At 42.5% G+C, this 13,069-nt stretch overlaps 1 long non-coding RNA gene across 1 annotated transcript in view; it reads right to left on the bottom strand.

The window, feature by feature from the left end:
- Positions 1 to 4,844: 4,844 nt before the first annotated feature.
- The window catches only part of LOC129037886 (uncharacterized), a 47,435-nt gene continuing 39,210 nt past the window's right edge, over positions 4,845 to 13,069 (bottom strand). The window contains exons 3-5 of the long non-coding RNA XR_008503011.2: positions 6,222 to 6,325; positions 5,921 to 6,135; positions 4,845 to 4,931 (exon numbers count right to left, since the gene is read on the bottom strand). This is a non-coding gene — a long non-coding RNA (uncharacterized LOC129037886). The remainder of the gene's footprint in view (positions 4,932 to 5,920; positions 6,136 to 6,221; positions 6,326 to 13,069) is intronic.

Below are 13,069 nucleotides of genomic sequence, written 5' to 3'. Positions count from 1 at the left end.
GAAGAAGGCAAGGGAGCAAGCTGTGGGCAGAGAGTGTTTAAAGAGTGTTGTAGAAAATAGCAAATGCATGGCCCTAAGACTAGAGCATATTCAAGGAATAGCAAGGAAGGCACCACAGCTGACGTGGAGTGAGCAAGGGGGAAAGAGCAGTAGATAAGAGGCAGCCAGACGCCTTGGGGCCTAGTGGACCTCACTGAGGACTTCAGAGTTCCCTCTGAGCAAGGGGCACCAGCTGAGGGACAGAGAAGGCTGAGGAGTAACAAGATCTAACCAAGGTTTCAAAAGATCCATGACTACCATGCTGAAGACAGACATCAAGTAACAAGGTCAGAAAGGAAGAGACCTGCCAGGAAACTCTTACAATATTCCAAGCATAAGATAATGCTGCCTTGGACTAGGGTTGAACAAGAGGCCAACTTCCAGCTGTATTCCAGAAGCAGAGCCAACAGGATTTGCTGCCATATTGGATACAGGATGTGACGAAAAAACAGATGTCAAGAAGAGTCGGCCATTCTGAAGGATGTGCAAGAGAAAATTCAACGACATGAGAAAATATGCAGAATACATTTCAAAGTGGAAAAGCATGTTATAAAACAGTGTTTTCAAAATGATTCTATTTTTGGAAAGAAAAATACATATGTAGGAAAATACATACAACTAAGAAAGACCTGAAGGATATCAACTGAAATGCAAATAGTGCTTTCTTCTAGAGTAGGATTGTCAGTGGTTTTTATTTTCTTCTTTTGCCTATATTTAATTTCTACTTTTCCCAACATGAATATGCACTGCTTTTTAACCAAGAAAAATAATTCATTTAAATGTGATCACCCTCCCCACCTTCCTAACCATAGGTCTGTCAAAATGAGACTCTCTTCTAGATTGCTTTATTATTTTCTCTGTTTTCCTAATGGTAATTATGGCTACTTGGTAGCTTAAAGCTCCAAATAATGAAGGCAGTTAACATTCAGAAATCTTCATTTTATTTCCCAAAAGCAATTCCAGGTAGAAGGGAGTCTGTCAGTCATGCACTCGAGGTAAACAGATGCATTGGAAAGTTTTAGGGTCATATTTAAGTTTTCAATTCATACCAGATTGTTAAACATAAGTGAAGTACCCATCCCAGTATCAAGAATGACTGTGGATGCCGATTGGAAGCATCACTCCCCCTTTCTATTGAGAACCAGTTTCTTGCTTTGTTGGGAGAGGCAAGACGCATGTGTGTGAAAACATGAGGAAGTATATCATGTAGCTCAGACAATCCATGGGACAGGTGGGTGGAGAAAAGATAAGAGCATGTGCTGGGATATTTGGGTACAGCTGCCCGGAGGTTGTGAGAGCTGACCTAGCCCTAAAGGAAAGAAGGGAAGGATGAGGCAGCCACAAAGAAGAGAAGAGGGCATTCCAAGTTACGTAAAGGGGTTGTGGCTTTCTGCAGCTATTCAGTAAATAATGACAGCTTCTTTGAAGAAATCCTCTCAGGAACATCCAACCTTTCCTCTTATATGAGGTCCATAGGGGCTATTTACCAAGTTCTCTTTGTCCATGGAAATTTTCCTGTCTACCTAAAATGAAAGTCTACTAATCCTTCTCTTCTCTTAAATGAACAGTTAAAAACGAAACCTTTAAATTATGAGCATGATATTTATGTGTTAAAGAAATGAATTTCTTTAGCACAATAATTTTAACATTGCTAATTTCCCAGTTAATGGCTAAATAAACGGCTCCTACTTTTGGGTTTGGTAAATATTTCTCCTTCCATTATCATTTATTCTCTTGTGGGAGCCATAGACTGCATCATAAACTCAGTACAGAGAATTGTTTTAAGTTTATTTTATGCAATATTTAGTAGAAACTCCCTATAACATCCATTAGGGGAGATAATGGATTTCTTTCCTCTTCTAGAAAGTCTGTACTTCTACTACAGTCATAAAATGAGCATTGTATACATTCTAGACCTGGGTCTGCCCAAGTTCTCAAATTGTACAGATGTAGAAATAGGCACAAAGACAATTCTCTGCCATTATGTAAACATCCAGCCTTTGTTATCATTTTTGCTGTAGAAGAGAAATATCTGCTGCATGCGACTGAATACCTGGCACCCCTGCAAGTCTACGTGGATGCATATGTTTGGGAATTAGCAGGGTAAACTGCGTCTGTGACCAGTAACCCAGCAGGCATGACATAGGCTCACAAAGTCATCAAGTTCATATGTTTCTCCTTTAGTGGCAGCAGCAGCAGCAACAGGCGATAACCCATGGAGTGCCAAGGTGTGCCTGCTGCACACCAGAGAAGTGGGCTTTACTGCATGCTCCTGGATGCAGGACTTGGCCACCGATGCTGAGTTGTACGCAGCGAGAAGGTTGTGACTTCCCCCTTCCCCATACCCACACAGCTTCTCCAGCCACTTCCCCTCTTGGAATTTTTTTTCAAAAATACCTATCACAATCTGTATTAGCCTGAGTTCTTCAGAGAAACAGAACCAATAGGGTGTATATAGAGAGAGTGATACAAAATAAGATTTATTATGGGAATTGGCTCACGTGATTATGGAGGCCAGGCAGTCCCATGATATGGCATCTGTAAGCTACAGACACAAGAAAGCCAGTGGTCTAATTCAGCCTGAGTCTGAAGGTCTCAGAACCAGAGAAGAGAGAAAGAATTCACCATTCCTCCACCATTTTGTTCTATTTAGTCTCTCAATGGATTGAGTGATGCTTGCCCACATTGATGAAAGCAAATCTTCTACCAATTCAAATGCTAATCTCTTCCACAAACACCCTCACAGACATACCAAAATATAACGTCTTACCAACTCTCTGGGCACCCTTTAACCCAGTCAAGTTGACCCAAAACGTTAACCATCACACCATCTAATTTATTTAATATTTACTTCCATTATCTTGCTTAAAATATGGCTGTCTCCCTCTTTTAAAATGCAAACTCCACAAGAGCAGGGACTCTTGACTTTTTCCCCAGTTACCAGTACATTGTCTATAACTCAATAAATAGCTAGTGAAGAACGAATGAATTTTCCCCCAGTACCTATGAAAGCACCTAGAACATGGTACTCACTAAATAATTGCTGAATGTATAAGGGTTAACACATTTTATTTCATTTAATCCTACAGGTAGACATTATTATCCCAATTTTACAGACAAGAAAACTGAGACTCAAAGGGGTCCAGTAGCTTGATCAGGGTCATATGCGTGGTTAACAGTGGAGAGAGTGGAGAGAGAAGGCAAAGCTAGTTCTATTTCATGCCAAAGCTCTTATAATAATGCTAGGTTGATTGAGATTGCTTAATGTGGCATTTGGAAACAGATCCATTGAGAATGGATAGATTTATTGATATCTGCATATACCTTTAAATACAACTTGTAAACACTAGTGGCCTAGAGAAAAAAAAAATTAATCTGGTTCAGGTTCTCTTTTGTAGTCACCCATTTATTCTCAGATTGCTTCTGCATCATCAAAGTGTATTAAACAAATATTTATTGAGCATCTATTATGTATCAAGCACAGTTCTATATATAGCAGGATACACTAGTGAACAAAAACTGTGTTTTCTTCTGTTCCAGAATCTTGACTCCTTACATTTTATTTGCCTTGGTAGCCTTAAAACCCAATTTTCTTCTCTACAGTCCTGTGAAATTCTGGGGAGCTTTGCTCGGTTTCTCTGTGCCTTAGCTGAGGCTCTCTGCTTTGTGCAGTGCCTCACCTGGCGCCATCTTAGGAATCATCAAACGCCTCAAGAAGAAAAGTACTGAAGAAAGTCTGGCTCACATCAACATTTCCCCTTCTCTCTGAGATGTTGGTCCCACAAGTCTGACTGCCTTGATATCTATCTACACCTCCTCCAATGGCTTTTTTGTATTGTATTCAGCTTTTCTAGTTATTTTCAGTAGGAGGGCTTATCTGTTTCTCTGATATGAGTTAGACCATAATAGTCAGAGGCAGATATCTTCTGTTTCTCTTCAATCTTCAATAACATGGTCATATTTGCCCCTGCACATCTGAGCATTTCGGTATACAGCTGAGGAGGCTCATGCTCGCATAGGCTTTTCCAGTCATGCAACCTTGCGTGCACCTTTTCTTCACTGTTCTTCATGGCGCTGGCTACACTGACCACCTTTCTCCCCTGACCTGTACCCACCTAAACTATTATCCCCTAACCTTTTTTTTTTTTTTTTTTTTTTTTGAGATGGAGTCTTGCTCTGTCGCCGAGGCTGGAGTGCAGTGGCGTGATAGCTCACTGCAACATCCACCTCCCATGTTCTAGCAATTCTCCTGCCTCAGCCTCCCGAGTAGCTGGGACTACAGTTGCGCGCCACCATGCCTGGCTAATTTTTTGTATTTTTAGTAGAGATGGTGTTTCACCGTGTTAGCCAAGATGATCTCAATCTCCTGACCTCATGATCCGCCCACCTCAGCCTCCCAAAGTGCTGGGATTACAGGCGTGAGCCACTGTGCCCGGCCCATTATCCCCTAACCTTAACCATCAAATACCTGCATCCCTCTTGGCTTTAAATGAATGGTTATGCTGAGCTTCTGCTGCTGCCCAAGGAAATTGACTCTTCCTACCAAATGATACAGTCTTACCACCCACTTCTGTCCAGCATGGCAGAGGACACTGTGGAGGAAACTTACATAATCTATAGATACCATAGACCCCAAATGCTTCAGTTAGACTTAAGTGTCATTGCCACTCCCACTGAGATGAGTCTAAGAACACTGAACCCTAGGATTTCCCCGATCTCTGGGGCAACAGAAGCAGCCCCACTCCCTTGCCAGAAGAAAGCAGCCACCCATTACCTGGGTACCACAGGAAGTCCTCACCTGAGGGGAATACTTACAAGATGACTTTTGTCCTTCACAAGATGCATCCTCACATCCCCTCATTGCCTCCAGCCCACTAGTTAAGGTCCATTATCTGCAAAACCCCAGAGAAGGAAATGAAGTCCCATGCAAAGGCAGTTAGTGAAAGCTATTCACCAAGTATTTGGTGACTGGCTTACTCATCAAGAGTTGAAAGGCCTAATACTTACCAGCAGAAGTCAGAGAAACACATATGGGGGCAGATCTTGAGAGCATTGGGTCAGGAGGTGTGGGTATTATACATAAGAGTGACCAGGGAAGGTCTACTGACACTCTCCTATAACTCACTGTCCTCAAAAGGACAATTGTGCCTATCCTAATAATGCTGGTCAGAGGTTTCTTGAAGCTTGGACAAGATGACAGCCTACAGTCAATGAGGGAAAGATGCCACATTTGAGGAAGGAGTCAGACAGTCCAGGGAGGATTTATTATGCAAGACCAGAGACCCTGATCTTGTTCCCTGTGAGGCCAAGAAGACATGCCCTTTATATAAAAATAACAGACTCACTGGTGAGGGACCACCAGCATTGTTGGGAATCTCGCTAGTGATTGTCTTCCATGGCCTATGATTCACAGTAGGAAATGCTGCAGCAGAACTGACCTCTCTGAAGATGAAGATATTTTGGAGTAGCAGAGGCCAAGTAGCAGCATTCAGCCATCAAAGTGAATATGACTACCATATGGCAGCAAGGCCAAGGTACCAGCCAGGGTCCTGTACACACAGGGTATTTCTAGAGGAAAGATAGATGGGTACCCACTGTGAATATTTCCTGACTTGTGTAACCAGAAAAAAAAAAAAAATTAAGAGAAGGTAAGCTGAAATCTGAAGTCTGCTGCCAAAAAGAAAAGTGATAATCCCTCACCTAGCTCCCAGATTTGAGTCAGTTCTCAGGCTCCTGGCCTAGTGATTAGAGGGGAGTCTGGGACCCCTTGGAGAAAAAACCCTGCAATGCCACAAACCTTCCCCCAAAGGGACCTGTGTAACTTTACACTAAGACAATGGAAATATACAGACTTTTCAGGGTATACAGGGTCCAACCTTACAATGACATCAGCAGAACGTGAAATTCCATGATGACAGCTAGTTAGGATGGGAAATCATGGAGGCAGGTGATAAATGGAGTTCTTGTCAAGGCAGGCTCAGCAGTGATGATGAGGGTGTTAGGACTCACCCTGTCGTTGCTTCCTCAGTTCCAGTGTGCTTAATTCGAAAGGATAGACTGAGCAGCTGGTAGAGCCCTCACGTTTTGCTTCCTGACCTGTGAAATAAGAACCAGGAAGGAAGAAACAAATGGAAACCCAGAAAGTGCCCATTCCCACCTAAGACAGCAAATCAAAGCAATACCCTATTCCAGTGGAATGGCTGAGATCAATGCCACGCTCAAGAACTTAGCAGATGAAGGGGTGGTCGTCCCCGTCATATCCCCATTCAATCCATCTACACGGTCTCTGCAAAAAATAGATGGATTTTCATGAATAACAGCAGACTACCAAAACATTATCTAAGTTGTAGTCCCAATTGCATGTAGCTGCCAAATTGGATGTTGGTATCTTTACTGGAACAGATCAGCACAGCCTTTGGTACCTGGGTTGTGACTATCCACCTGGCAGACAAGTCATCTTCGAACCTCCTCAGCAAGGATGGTCAAGATCAGTTCTGTCTCATTAAGAAAGGATGTGAGTACACATTCACTGTCTTTCCCCAAGGTTATATATGTTCTCTTTCTCTCTGTCACCTTGACACACCCTGCTGGTGTACTATATTGCTGACATTATGCTAATTGGACTTGGTGAACAGGAAGTGGCCGGTACTCCGGATGTCATAGTAAAACACATGAAGGTGAAACATAAATCATTTACAGTATCAAAGTCCTGCCATATCAGTGAAGATTTTAGGAGTCCCATGGTTTGCAGCATCCTAAGGTAAAAAATTACCCCTATGAAAAGGTATATTGTTTGGTGGGCCATTTTGGATCTTTGGAGGCAGCCAATATTGCACTTGAGATTATTTCTTTGACTCATTTCTTGGGTCATTAGAAGTCTACCAGTTTTGAGTGGGACCCAAAGCATAAGAAAACTGCAGAAATTCTAGGCTTCAGGACAATGTACTCTGCTGTTGAGGCCATATAATTCAACAGATCCAACAGTGCTTGGGGTATCTATGGTAGAAAAGGATGCTATAGGAAATCTTGGACAAACCCTAATAGATTTGCAGTACAGAATGGGTAGGGTTCTGGAGAAAGCCATGTCTACTCCATTCAAGAGACTATTTATTGTTTAATTACTCACCACTCAAAAAACAGCTTCTGATGTGATAAGGGGTCAAGCGAGATCAAGCACCTGAAAGTGGGACATCAAGTGATTATATGATAGGAGTTTCCTATTATGAAATGGATGTTGTCAGATCTAACAAGTTGGTAAAGTTTGATGAAAATGGTATATTCAGGACCAGGTCTGAGCAAGTCCAGAGGGCATAGGGTGGCCCAGGGCTCCATGTCACCTACCTCTGCTGTCCTAACATGTCTCTCAGCTCACATCTATAAATATGGGGACAGGAGTGAGGGAACTCTATGATTCACTGATGAAGGAGGAACAACACACCTCATTCCTGGTTCATGGATGGATTGGTTCAGATAATCAATGCTGCCTGAGAGTGGACAGCTGTCAAAACTACCACTCAACTCAGTGGTGGCCCTAAAGGACAGTGATGAAGGGAAAGCCTCCTAGAGGGTAGAGCTGTGAGCAGTATGCTTGTTTGCCCACTTTGTACGCCCGGAGAAGTGGTATGAGATAAGGATATACATGGACTTCCGTGTAGTGGCAAATAACTTGGCTGGTCTTGGCCTGGGGTTTAGAAGGGGCAAGATTAGATGATCAGAGACAAAGTGGTGTGGGAAGAAGCATGTAGATGAACTGTTGGAAGTGGCCACAAAATGTGCAGATCTTTGTATCTCACATCAATGCCACTAGAGAAGATTCGGCACAGATGGGACACTCACTAACCAGGTAGATGGGAGCAACTGACTGGTAGATGTCAGTCATCTTCCGTCCCCAGCCATCCCAGTGCTTGTACAATAAATGGAGGGTGGCCATAGTGGCAGGGAAGGCCATTATTCAAGGCCTCATTCATCATCCAGCATGGACTCTTTTTCACTAAGACAATTGGTAAATTTATTATTTATTTATTTATTACCAAATAAATAAATGTATTAGATCAGACCACTTCCAACTAGAGGGGGCAGAGTTCATCTTTACCAGAATGTACCTCTATTCTGAATATGAGTTTGCTTTTCCTTCTCTGCTGCAGTGCCTCTGAGAGCACCATTATCCACAGATGTGCAGGGCACCTGACATACTGACATGAAATCCTGCAGACATTACCACTGTCAGTGGAACCTGTTTCACTGTGAGGGAGGCATCAGAGTGAGTGCAGGACCACAGGATCTACCATCTTACCACACACCACACCCCTGAAAGAGGCTCCCTGACAGATCCCTTTTAAAGGCTTAGCTAAGCTACCTAAGGGACAACACCCTATAGAGTGGAGGTACTTCCTCTAAGATGCAAGGTGTGTACTGAACTGACCATTGCATGAAACTACATCCCCAATGGCTAGAATACATGAGTCTGTGAACCAAGGGATAGAATTAGGATTAAATCCTCTCACCATCACTCTGAGTGACCCACTTTGGGAATTTGAACTTCTCTTCCCTCCAATTACTGGCTCTGAGATTAGAAGTCTTGTCCTCCTAGAAAAGAAGTGTTTTTGCTAGAGAATATAGCAGTGGTTCCACTAAACCTAAAGCTGTGAAGGCCAACAGATCACTTTGGGCTAGTGTTCATAGACCAGCAGGCAGAGAAGCGGGTAATGGAGGCAGGAGTGGGTATATGCATAACGGGGTATTCCTTGGTGCCTCTCTTAGTTTTCCAAGCTCAGTAATTGTGGAGTGGTTGCACAGCCAAAGACTAGCAATGGAAGCACACAAAAGGGCTTGAACTGCTCACCAAGTTACTGGGTTACTTTACCTGGTAAACAACCTAAATCACATAGGCGCCACTAAGAGTAGGAGAAATCTAAAATGGGTAATGGGGAAGGGACATGAGGAATTAATTACAGCTGGCTTAATCAGAACTGCCTGCATCCGCTGGTACCTTAGCATGGGACATGTACTTTATGTTGCCCAGGCTGGCCTCGAACTCCTGGGCTCAAGCAACCCTCCCACCTCAGCCTCTGGAGTAGCTGGGACTATAGGCACATGCCACCATATTCAGCAGGACATAGACTTTTAAAAGTGTGGGATCTGCTGTCACCTTGAGGATGTACTAACTGGGTTGACTTCATGTAGGGCATGGGTAGATCTGAGCAGGGCAAGGTAGACTGCAGGAGGTGTTGGGGATGCCCCACACCATGTCATGCCCTTTGCCCCTCTTGATTTCAGCCATAGCTGCAGTGGGTAGTTCCATGCAAACTCATGCTCAAGCCAGTTTTGCTGCAGGGCCTTCTCAGAAGACTTTTCAGCCCATTTGGCCCAGGATCAACACAACCCAGAAATGCAGGGGCATTACCACGCCAGGGGCAATCCTCCAGCAGTGAGAGATACAAGCCTATGGATAAAGGTTCCCACCTCCCATCACTCAGATGAGAAACAGCAAGAGGCTTCTTGTGCCTTTCTCAGAGGCCACAGCAGGATCAATCCCCCATTGCACACAGCAGCCATCTCAATAATGCACCATTCTATTAGCGTCTCTCCTTCCCTATCTCACCCTCCCTGCCCTCTCACTCCTACCTCCAGGATTTTCCTCCCACTTAAAGTAACTGCTCCCAAGTCCTGCCCCATGTTCTACTTTCAGGAGTTCCCAAACTAAGGCAATAGCTGCACCTGCAAAGGAAGTGACTGCTTGTTAATATGTGATATAATCCAGAAAAGCAAGAGTCCACTCAAAGTCAGAGGAGAAGAATTCAGAAGAGTAAGGTGGGTGTGGGTATATTATATGTATGAGGGGGCATTTGATAACTTCAACCTACCAAGTGCAGTTCATTCAATAAGCCAGTAATATAGGGTTTTAGAGCTGACAATGTGAGGTATAATATACAAAAGTTTAGAAGGGCATAGGGAGACATCTATCTTTTTCCTTTGCTTTGAGAGCATATGCTTGCATCAGCTCTGTGTGTGTGTGTGTGTGTGTGTGTGTGTGTATACACTCACATACACTAGACTATAAAAACAAATCACGACATCCATATGGAAAACCTGGCTATTTGAACCCCAGAAACTTTCTCAAGGCCTCACTAGGGGAAGATAGCCTAGTTACAAGCCAAAGACTCAAGAGGAAAAAGCCCCTGGAGTGAATAAATAGTCTGATAAACCTACACATATGTGGTAACTGCAGAAATAAGTCCCTTTTCATTTATAGAGGGAGAGAAGTTGTATATATTAATCATGTATGCTCTTGCCCACACTTTCAGGAACCACTTATATGCCTTGTGAAACATCAATGTTCCATGAAACACAGTTTGAAAACCTGAGCTAACCTCTCCCCTTTCTTCTAGAGCGTCTCCGCTCAGTCATCTCTAACAGACCGGACCCCTCCACTTTGCTAGGATATCTGAGAGGAGACCAGAGCAAAATTCTCTGTGAAGATATTGAAAATGCTGCACCACTTTGACACAGACGAATATTGCCTTAATGCTTTCTCACTGCAGCTCCATTCTCATTCCTCTTGTTCTAATCTTACTGGGAACAGTAAGAAGCTGCCATCATTTTATGTAATACTTTTACATACTTTAAGGTTATTACTGATTAATGAGAATTAAAGGAAGCTGAGAATATATAAAGCATTTCTTATTTGCAGTTTCTCACTCCATTTGATATACAGACTGTATATCAAATAGATTTACAGACTATGCTACAATATTTTTTTCTCTTATTGGTAGGGGCTAAATCAGTCTCCCCTCCCCCTGCAAGAAACAGATGTTGAAATCTTAACTCTCAATATCGCAGAACTGACTTCATTAGGAAACAAGATTGTTGCAAATGTATACTTAAATTAAGATGAGGTCATACTGGCGTAGGGTGGGCCCTGGTCTAACATGACTGATGTCCTTACAGAAAGACAGCCACGGGCCGGGCATGGTGGCTCATGCCTGTAATCCCAACACTTTGGGAGGCTGAGGTGGGTGAATCACGAGGTCAGGAGTTTGAGACCAGCCTGGCCAAGATGGTAAAACCCAGTCTTTGCTAAAAATACAAAAAAAAAATTAGTTAGGCACGGTGGCAGGCACCTGTAATCCCAGCTACTCGGGAGGCTGAGGCAGGAGAATAGGATGAATCTCAGAGGCAGAGGTTGCAGCAAGCTGAGATCATGCCACTGCACTCTAGCCAGGGTGACAGAGCAAGACTGTCTCAAAAACAAACAAACAAACAAACAACAACAACAACAACAAAAAAAAAACCAAGAAAAGAAAAGAATAAAAGAGCCCCTTGAAAACAGAGACACACACAGGAAGAATGCCATGTGACAACAGAGGCAGAGACTGAGGTTATGCAGCTGCAAGCCAAGAAAGGCCAAAAGTTGCCCACAAACCACCAGAAGCTAGCAGAGGCACGGAATCCCCTACAGGTTTCAGAGGGCGCATGGCCATGCCAACACCTTGATTTGGACTCCCAGCCTCCAGAACTGTGAGAAATTAAATTTCTGTTTTTTTAAGCCACCCAATTTGAAGTACTTTCATTATGGCAACCCTAAGAAACTGATATATTTATATAAACTATTTCTCTTTGATCGAGTACCTAAGATGTATTGATCAGGATAAAAGTGTGTCTCCATTTTTCACCCATTTTCTCTCTTTTTGAGGGACTTTGACAGTTTTTGAATTAAGAGGCTATTTTTAGGAATAGTAATGTATGTATCAATTTTTGATGTATTTAATTATAATTTGTAAATGAGCAGCACTACTTTCAAAAAAGATCTGCCCTACATCTGTCTGCGATTCAAAGAGGTACTGAACTGATACTCATTACCTCTGCTGGCCTTAATAGATACACAATCCTCTCTAAGAATAGCAGAGCATTATTCTAAAATTAAAATAATCACTAAAGCTGGGTGACAGAATGCCTTTATGTGGGGCCTCCACAGGCCTGGCTATGCCAGATTTAATTAAGGAGTTTTATTTGCATCAATAAATTATCATCCAAGGTAAAATAAAAGTTATTCGATTTGTTCACACTCAATTTCATTTAGGTGTACAATTAGTAGTTTAAGTCTATTGCAAAATAATTCAGCCAAGAAATCAATTTTAGCACCTACAAAAAAGCTCAACCAGGCTATAATTACAGTCTTCCAAATGCTAATTGCATACAGTTTTGGATGGGAAATATACATATATCTATATCTCATCTTACTGTTTACCACCAAAAAATTATACTTGCATAAAACATGGGGAAACTGTCTACATTATTTATGACTCTTAAAAGGTTAGAATGCTCCTTTTAAAGCCCCTTGGATTGGCTCATATTAGTAATTAATTGTCTTCTCTGGCTGTATTTGTACCTCTTATTCTTCTTGTGCAGTCGAAAGCTAAAATGGGTTGGGCAGAAACCTCTACAGGCATCAGGGACCAGAGATAAAAGTAGGAACTGGGACCTCAGGAAGAGTCTGGGCATCTCTGGGGCTAGTTGTCTGGAGTGTCAGTTTTCTTAGCTGGACAGCCACTTCTCAATGAAATCATCCACAAGAAGAAAGGTCATGAGTTGGGGAACGACCCCCCAGTGGAGTAATTGGTGAAAACAACATTTGTTTCTAAATAGAAAATTAGATATATGCTCCAGGAAATCCATAAGGTGATGTGCTTGATGAACAATGAGAAGTAAGACAACATTCAACAGGTTGTTCTGAGAATTTTAATGTCCTCTAGACCATTCTGTATCAAAAATTATGGATAAATACTTTGGAGCAATTTAAGAATGCAAAAGCAGTGCACATTTGAGTTGGATTTTGTTATTTTGACAATATTATCTCACTCTCTGACAAAACCACACTCACTATGACAACAATGTCTTGCATTTGTAGGCCGGTCATAGTTTATGAAGGTCCAACACATTCTTCCTGGGAGGTAGATTTGCAAGTGATTATTACTGTCATGCTCTTTCATAGTTGAAGAAGACACTGGGTGAATTGAAAAAGAAACTGAAG

Source organism: Pongo pygmaeus, chromosome 5 (assembly GCF_028885625.2).
Source record: "Pongo pygmaeus isolate AG05252 chromosome 5, NHGRI_mPonPyg2-v2.0_pri, whole genome shotgun sequence".
NCBI classification, from domain to species: Eukaryota; Metazoa; Chordata; class Mammalia; order Primates; family Hominidae; genus Pongo; species Pongo pygmaeus.
This window is presented reverse-complemented; position numbering and strand designations above follow the sequence as displayed.